Genomic DNA, 7,966 nt, shown 5'->3' with positions numbered 1-7,966 from the left:
GTCGTCTCTATCTCTGTCTGCAGTTCAATTACATAGTTGCCGTCACTTCTTGGCGGTCTTATATACAAGAATACCACACATCTAGTAAACACTCGAGGCTTCACGAAGAGACATGAATTTTCTAGAAGCTCATGACGTGTTACTAGCGTCACGTGACTTCCGCTGTAGTAACACTGCCCCTTCCTTATTGAATACATATTAATATACAAAAGTAAGTGTAAATCTTGCAGGTTGAAAACAATTAAAATATAACACATTTACTTGGCTTATTGTAAACAACAACAATATTTTACCAACAGTGATTAATTTATTCCAAAGCAAGTATCTAACACATTTAATTTTAGTGAGAATGAACGAGATTTTATTGACCGAATGTGTATGGGCTCGGTCCGTTTGACCGACCCGTATTGGAGAATGAATATTGACTACAATTTCGAATTTACTACGTATAGATACACGAAATGTGGCAGGCTTTTAGAAAAATATACAAGTCTTTTGTAAAAAACAAACAACCAAAGCCAGATGAGTTACATTGGTATTTGTATTTCAGAAATGTCTGAATTGACGACGTCAGTCTGACTCGTACTCTGAGAAGTCGAAGTGCAAGATGATGTTCGCATGAAAAATAATAATACTTTTGTCCATCATATCGTTTTCATATTGCATTTGCGTATCCTCTAGAACCTGTGGAATATATATCTAGATTTTTTTCAATATCCTTGTATTCTGTCCTCTACCAAGAACTGTTGGTAGTTAAGCAAGATGGGTAAAATGCATAGTTCATAACTCTAATATCAAATACTTAATAATATGTTGAATGGCACTCTGTAAAAGACCGTGGCAAGTGCACTTTGATCTCCACCTGTGCACATAGGGTTAAGAACACAATATTATTAAGAATACAATTATTATTACTAATGTGGTATTCAGGTACATTGATATTGAGCAGAAAATCCAAAAGCTCCAGCAAAATGCAGGTTCAGTACTATTTAGCAAAGAATATATTGAACATAGACAGTAGAGGAAAATAGGCAACTGTAAGTGTAACTTGAATCATAATATAATCTATTATAAACGCAATGTTTCGTTACCAAAACTGCCTGGGCTTCTTCTTCTGTATCATTGACTGCTAGGGTTGACAGCTACAAAACCAGAGATAGACCAGGAACACAATCAAATGACAGGTCTAAAGAAATTCCTTACTTAAATACTCTATCAAAATAAAGTAAGATAATTTAAAGCGAAGCCAGTTGTACAGGATTCTGTATTGCTTCCTTGAATAGGCTACCTTCCAATAAGTCTATACAGAGGTACATATATGATAAATTGAAACTCAAGAACAAATTTTGCAAGTATGTGGCTTTTACCTGTACAAAAGTGGGTTCCTCGTCATCAAATTCAAATAATTAGTTCATGTTTCACGACTTTGAGACATCTGGTCAATGAAAATACCATAAATACATGCAGAAACTGATAAAATTTTAGAAAAATATTACATAAATATACCCGAATAAAGATATATACTATATCATTTATAGACGGGTGAAATTCATGACTATTTAAGTCATTGCATCCCAGTCTTGCATAAATGCCACTTTGTCTTTTCAGCTTCGAAAGTCAGATAAATTATGAATACTAAGAAACCACACAGCATTAGTGACAACCTAGCATTTTCTCAGTGTATGTATAAGAAATAAAGGTTAACACTCTTTGTTTTACATATGTGCTTAAGTCTTCAATCTATCGCTGTCTATATTCTATTCATTTTACTCATTTGCAAACCATTCTTTGTTCTGTTGTATTCATTAGTAATTGTATACTATGTTCATTGACGGACACTTTCTGAGACCATATAGAATTAATGACAAAGAGCAGAAACCTGCAGTTGAGATGAGGACACAATCTGAAAGAAGAACAAGGACTAGAAAAAATCCTCTCCTGGTACAAGAACTTTCATCAGCCACAGTGAGAGCTACTTCCACAATCTGAAAGAAGAACAAGGACTAGAAAAAATCCTCTCCTGGTACAAGAACTTTCATCAGCCACAGTGAGAGCTACTTCCACAATCTGTTATCTCGTTCAGAATCTCATTTTACAGAAGTAGGGAACTATGAGGGGATGGTCCATGTCAATCGACATGGGAGCAGAGGCTGTGTAAACAACAACGAACTTGATAGCTAATGGTGTTCTCACCATGTCCTCCAGCTTTTCTGTTAGGTTTATTTCCACAATGTTGATACAGTACTGCTGTTTTTCTCTTAGAGAAGCACAAATTGGTGAATGAAAAAGTGACCAGTATAATTATTACATTAATAAGCATTAATGAATGCTTAGTAGTCTCATGGAGACCATCCAGTTTAGTCTTGGGATATTTAGAGTGTATGCCACCACTATGACTTACCTTTAACATATTGTGCTCTTGGATGCAGAAGGTAACTAGCAGAGGTAGAGCCTCAACGAATGCAGTTCTTTATATTTATCTCTAAGCCTAAGGATAGATGGAAGTCCGTGGCATATTACTGCCTATGAGTTCAAGTTGGAACTCTTGCTATAGACTCTATCAGCAGCTTCTATATGCCTAACCCTATGGCCAGTAGAAGTTATTTGGTCATCACTGTATAGTGATTACTGGATACATAATTGATCCAATTCTTTTTGTCAGACTGAAGGCTTTTAATAGACTCTAGAAGAGCTTGGACGTCGACTCTCTACTCAGCAGCTTGGTGAGTTATTGTTTTTTTTATTTTTTCTAATTGTCGTTCTGTTGGAATTAACCCTAGATTTCATTTTGATGATACCTCCAATGGACATGCAATCTATCTTGGGTCCTTCTTTTCTTTCGGCAGCTAAGTGGTGGCTTTGGAATTTGTGGTAGATGACAAAGAGTTGCTGGTTGCCATCAAAGGGAGACTCTTAATTCTACGAAAAGAAAGAACCAAATATTTAGTAAATTTTGACATCATTTTGGATTTCTTGAAGTTTTTAGCGGTGGAGCTACTACACTTTTAAGATTAGTACTCTAATAGGTCTGCAGCCTGACCATTCCTCATCCACAATAAAGATAGCAACAGAAAAACAGAAACGGAAGAACACAGAATAACCACAGACTTTCATTTCATCTAGGATGCGTTGCCCACTACGTTGTCCACTTTCAAGAAAATTGAGCAGTTTCATAATATTTTCATTTCATTTTATACCCATCTTATTCCCCATATCCATAATTATTTCGAATACTGCATGTGATTATGTATTAAAATGTACTGTCGTTGTAACTATAATGAATTACTGGATGCATCAATTTGATGTTACTTTGATCTTTTTTATGCACTAAATTTATTTAGTTTCATTGCTTACATTTTAACTTTGTGTTTAGTTTATTGTAACCTTGCTCCATTTTATTTCTGTTGGCTTCCAATCACACAACCAACCAGTAAATTTATCTTTATTGAATGAAGTGTGTTTTTACTCTAAGTGTTATCTACCTTTGCTGTTTCTCATTTAACTCATGTTTTACCTACTTCTCCACATCATATTTTAAGGAGTTCGTGTGAGTAATTTTCACTGCAAACATTTTAAACAAAAAATTAATTCACACTTATATATTATCCTGCTACATATTGTGAATTATGCCTCTACATTTAAGAATTTGTTTGCCTCGTGTTAACGTTTTACTTGTAAACAAAAAGACAAAGTTTTTCTAATATGATATTTATGGAAAAGTTAAAGAAGATGTTAATGTTTTTCTTCAATTCACGTATTTAAAGGGTTTTCTTTATTGCTATGTATTATCTGTTTAGTTAGTTATTTGTGTGTTAGTCCGAGTAATATATCATGCCTGCATGTATCATGTGTACACAGTTCATACAGTCATTTCCATGTTGTTTGTTCAGTGTTGTTCCGTGATTTCAGTTTCCAATCAAACTGGGGACTTAATTTTCGATTAGATTAGATAAATCATTTTAAATTGAAATTGTTATTAAATTTAAAACTAGGTTAGTTTGAGAATAAATCAATATAACGATATAACGAAGAACGGGTTGTGGTTGGAATACATCATACATTCTAGTCACTTATAGTTTTTTTTCTTCATATTAAGCAACAAAAATATGAACTTTTTTATAGTTCTATTTCAGAACCTGTGGCACAGCGGTATGTCTGCGGATTTACGACGCTAAAAACCGGGTTTCGAAACCCGTAGTGGGCAGAGCACAGATAGCTCATTATGTAGCTTTGTGCTTAACTACAAACAAAATAGAACCTGATAAATCAAAGGTCAAGTGTGAAATTAGCCATATGTGTTGTGATATATGAATATACCAGGTGCTTCTGTCTGGTATTATTATAGTATTTATTCTGCGATTATCGTATATTTTTAATGTGCAGGTTTCACAAAGGACGGTTTTGTTCTAGCCGCCTTTGTTTTTTGTTATTATCAACTAAATAACAGTTGTTCTGCCCAAGATATTGCTGCAACGCTGCATGTTGTGCAAAGATATTGACAGTAGGGTTTTAAAGTTATTACTCACGTGAAAGTTCGAGGTTATATTTTCATTTATGTCCATAATAGAATGTCCATTCACGTGCTTAGTGCTAGTCACTCTTAGTAAATGTAACATTTTTTCAATCTGAGGAATACTGGATTTAGTAAATCTGGTACATGGATTCAACTTGAAGAGTAGAATATGTAGGATCCAGTAGGAGTGACTGTTCCTTGTAAGTAAAAGCAAGTGCACACGTTGTGTTTGTGCTTTACATTTGTTAAACTACAGATTCTTCATTTCGTGTTAAGTATCTTTATTTCATTCATTCTCACGACTCAGTGATTTGATACTTTTAGAAAACCCAGTATGTGCTGTGAATTCTGAATGTATTTATCTATGTTAGAAGCAAAGTGTAAGTTGCTGATTATGTGTACGTTGTGTTTAACTTAGTAATTCATCCAAAACTGATTTCTTTTATATCATTTTTATTTCCACTGGTTAGATTTGTTAGTTGCTTTTAATTTAAACTAGTTTCAACTGTTTATTTTCCATATCCTACAATTTCTACCACTTGCCACCATCAGCTTTAGTTTCTTGTGATGTTTTGCTACACTTAAGAAAGTTCTTGTCCTTATTTGTTTGCACATTGAGTTTTACTTTTTTTCATTCAAGTGACAACAACTTATTACAATTATCCTTCCACATCGTAGGTTCTAAAACCTCTAATTGTTTTAGCAAACAGATGACTTGAACATCACAGGATAGAAATAAACTCAAAGCATTACCTACCATTAGGGATTTTATACGTGTAACCTTTACCCCTGCTGCTTTCTCACTAATCTCAATGATTTCATTCAAAGCGACACCTAGTATCTGGTTACTAAGAACATATGAATCTTAGGTGGAACAGATATAATCAGCAGTTGAATTTAAAACTGGAATACAATAATATCTCCATTTTATAATTTTTTTTAATTCACAATTTGTTCCTAGCTCAGACAGCGATATGTCTAAGGACTTACAACGCTAAAATTCGGGGTTAGATTCCTCGCGGTGGACACAGCAGATAACCCAAACTAGTCTTTTCTCTAAAAAAATCAGTCTATTCACAATTTGTTCCTAGCTCAGACAGCGATATGTCTAAGGACTTACAACGCTAAAATTCGGGGTTCGATTCCTCGCGGTGGACACAGCAGATAACCCAAACTAGTCTTTTCTCTAAAAAAAAATCAGTCTATTCACAATTTTTTACTGAAGTGTATTTTATCTCTTAACATCAAAACTACATCTTGTAAAATTCTCAGAAACAGTAGACTAGCTTATAAACAACCTTCATTAATGGAAAAAAGGAATGTTTTCAGGTTGATTTGCCATATGAAGAAATAATTATGGAATCATCGTTGATAATTCTGGATGTCATCTGATAGAATATCTGCTCATACAGTCATTTTTCTTCGTTATTAGTCCTTTTCAGCCGGTGTGACGATCAATCCCACTATTCGTTGGTAAAAGAGTAGCCCAAGAGTTGGCGGTGGGTGGTGATGACTAGCTGCCTTCCCTCTAGTTTTACACTGCTAAATTAGGGACAGTTAGCGCAGATAGCCTTATAGAAACACAGTCCGCTATAAACATTAGTAACACAATCCGTCTATAATAACAGGCCTTCTGGTATCGAACTATGATTTCACCTCTCCCTAAGGTAGCCGCGCCTTCTGGTGACACTTAGACGTCATCTGATATTTTTTTCTGTTGTAAATGCTATGATTATCACTGTCATCGTAAGCAGATATTACAACAGGTAGGCATTAAACGTATAAATTGAAACGAAAGTTGCAAACAGTTTTCTGAAAATGATGGGCAATAAAACAAAAACAAGTTCAGAATTTACTCATTTTATTTTACCATCTTTTGACATTGTTTTACTTTATAATTAAAAATAATGCTCACAACGTGATATGCTACGATAGTCAGGAATAGCGCGCCTCGCCACCAGAGAGTGCCACACGTGTGTCGACCTCAGGCAATGGGGAGACGATTACGTCATAGTTCCACGAAGTGTCACAAGAAGGCGTTGGCACAATTCGATGATGTCACCAAAGACCTTTCTTGGAATGTTATTCAGAGTCTTACATTTTTGGATTGGTTGACTTTGAAGTAACAGTCACTCTCAAGCATACAATAATTATCATCAGATTTTGTTATTATTTCCCGTAGAAATTTTTTGTCTAAAATCGATCAGTTTTCGTGAATAAATTTCCTAGTACTTTTAGACCACATTTTTTAATCTTTCTGTTAATCTTATATTTTAATTATCCAAATTTTATAGCGAGAATCCCGACAAATAACTGTTGTTGAAGTCGTATGTTTCTTATTCAACATCGCGAGGCTCATAACATATTTTGACCATAACACACTATGAGTGAGAGTTAGTATTTGTGAAACAGTTCGTTCAGTATAACCCAAATCTGATATTATTGTCTTTCTTTCTTTACATACAGAAAGAAGCTTAACATATATATATACATACAATTTCTTAAAAATGTAAGTTACGGGCCAAGTTGCTACCGAGACTCCATCGATCGAAAGAGCTCAAAGACTATCGAGATTTTAACAAATAGTCACAAACATTAATTTTGCGTAGGATTTTAAAACCAACAGAACAAATATTGTTTCATAGTCACATTATTAAAAACAGTTTTCTATTTGTTTTTAACTAGGTCCACTTAAAAACAAATTTCATATGATTCGACATTTTATGTAGTGTTGATTAATTCACTTCATGGCGTCGCAACACAATCTGCAATAAAACGGCGAGTCTGCATAACAAACTAGTCATTATTTTGTCAAAGCTCTGGGGAAATTTCGTGACAAAATTGTCTTTTGTTTCATCAAAATTTAAACTTTAAATAATTTACCAGCTGAATATACTAAAACAGGTATTGTAGAAAATAATGAAATTTTATAACATTGAATGATATTTTCGTGCATATATCATTTTGAATTGTTGACACTAGTACTTAAGTTAGACAAACAAGTATAGCTTGTATCATAGAAGAGAGACTCGGCTATTTTTAAATTTAGTTTCATCTATACATATACGTCTTGCAAAAATCACACATATCTGTGTGTCCTAATGTGCAAGGCACGTTATATATTTTAAATCTATATTCAATGAAGAATTTCCATTAATATCTGGAACCTGTGTACTTTGACTAAGGTTTCTATATTTGATTTTTGATTTTTTGAATAAAATAAGATATTTTGCATATGTGTAGAATATTTACCTATATGAGATATGTTATAGAATTGTTGCTTTATAAACATGCAAATGAAATAGATTTAAATTACGTTTCGTCTAGTTTATAGAAAATGTGCTTGCGTTAGAAGTGTGTTTTCAATGATCATGTATTTTTAAGGCTATTGAAAATAAAGCGAGTTGCACATAGACACTACAATGATCAAAAGCTTTAAAAATATACAAGTAT

This window comes from Limulus polyphemus, unplaced genomic scaffold, assembly GCF_000517525.1.
Source record: "Limulus polyphemus unplaced genomic scaffold, Limulus_polyphemus-2.1.2 Scaffold542, whole genome shotgun sequence".
Taxonomy (NCBI): domain Eukaryota; kingdom Metazoa; phylum Arthropoda; class Merostomata; order Xiphosura; family Limulidae; genus Limulus; species Limulus polyphemus.
Note: the sequence above shows the minus strand (reverse complement) of the source record.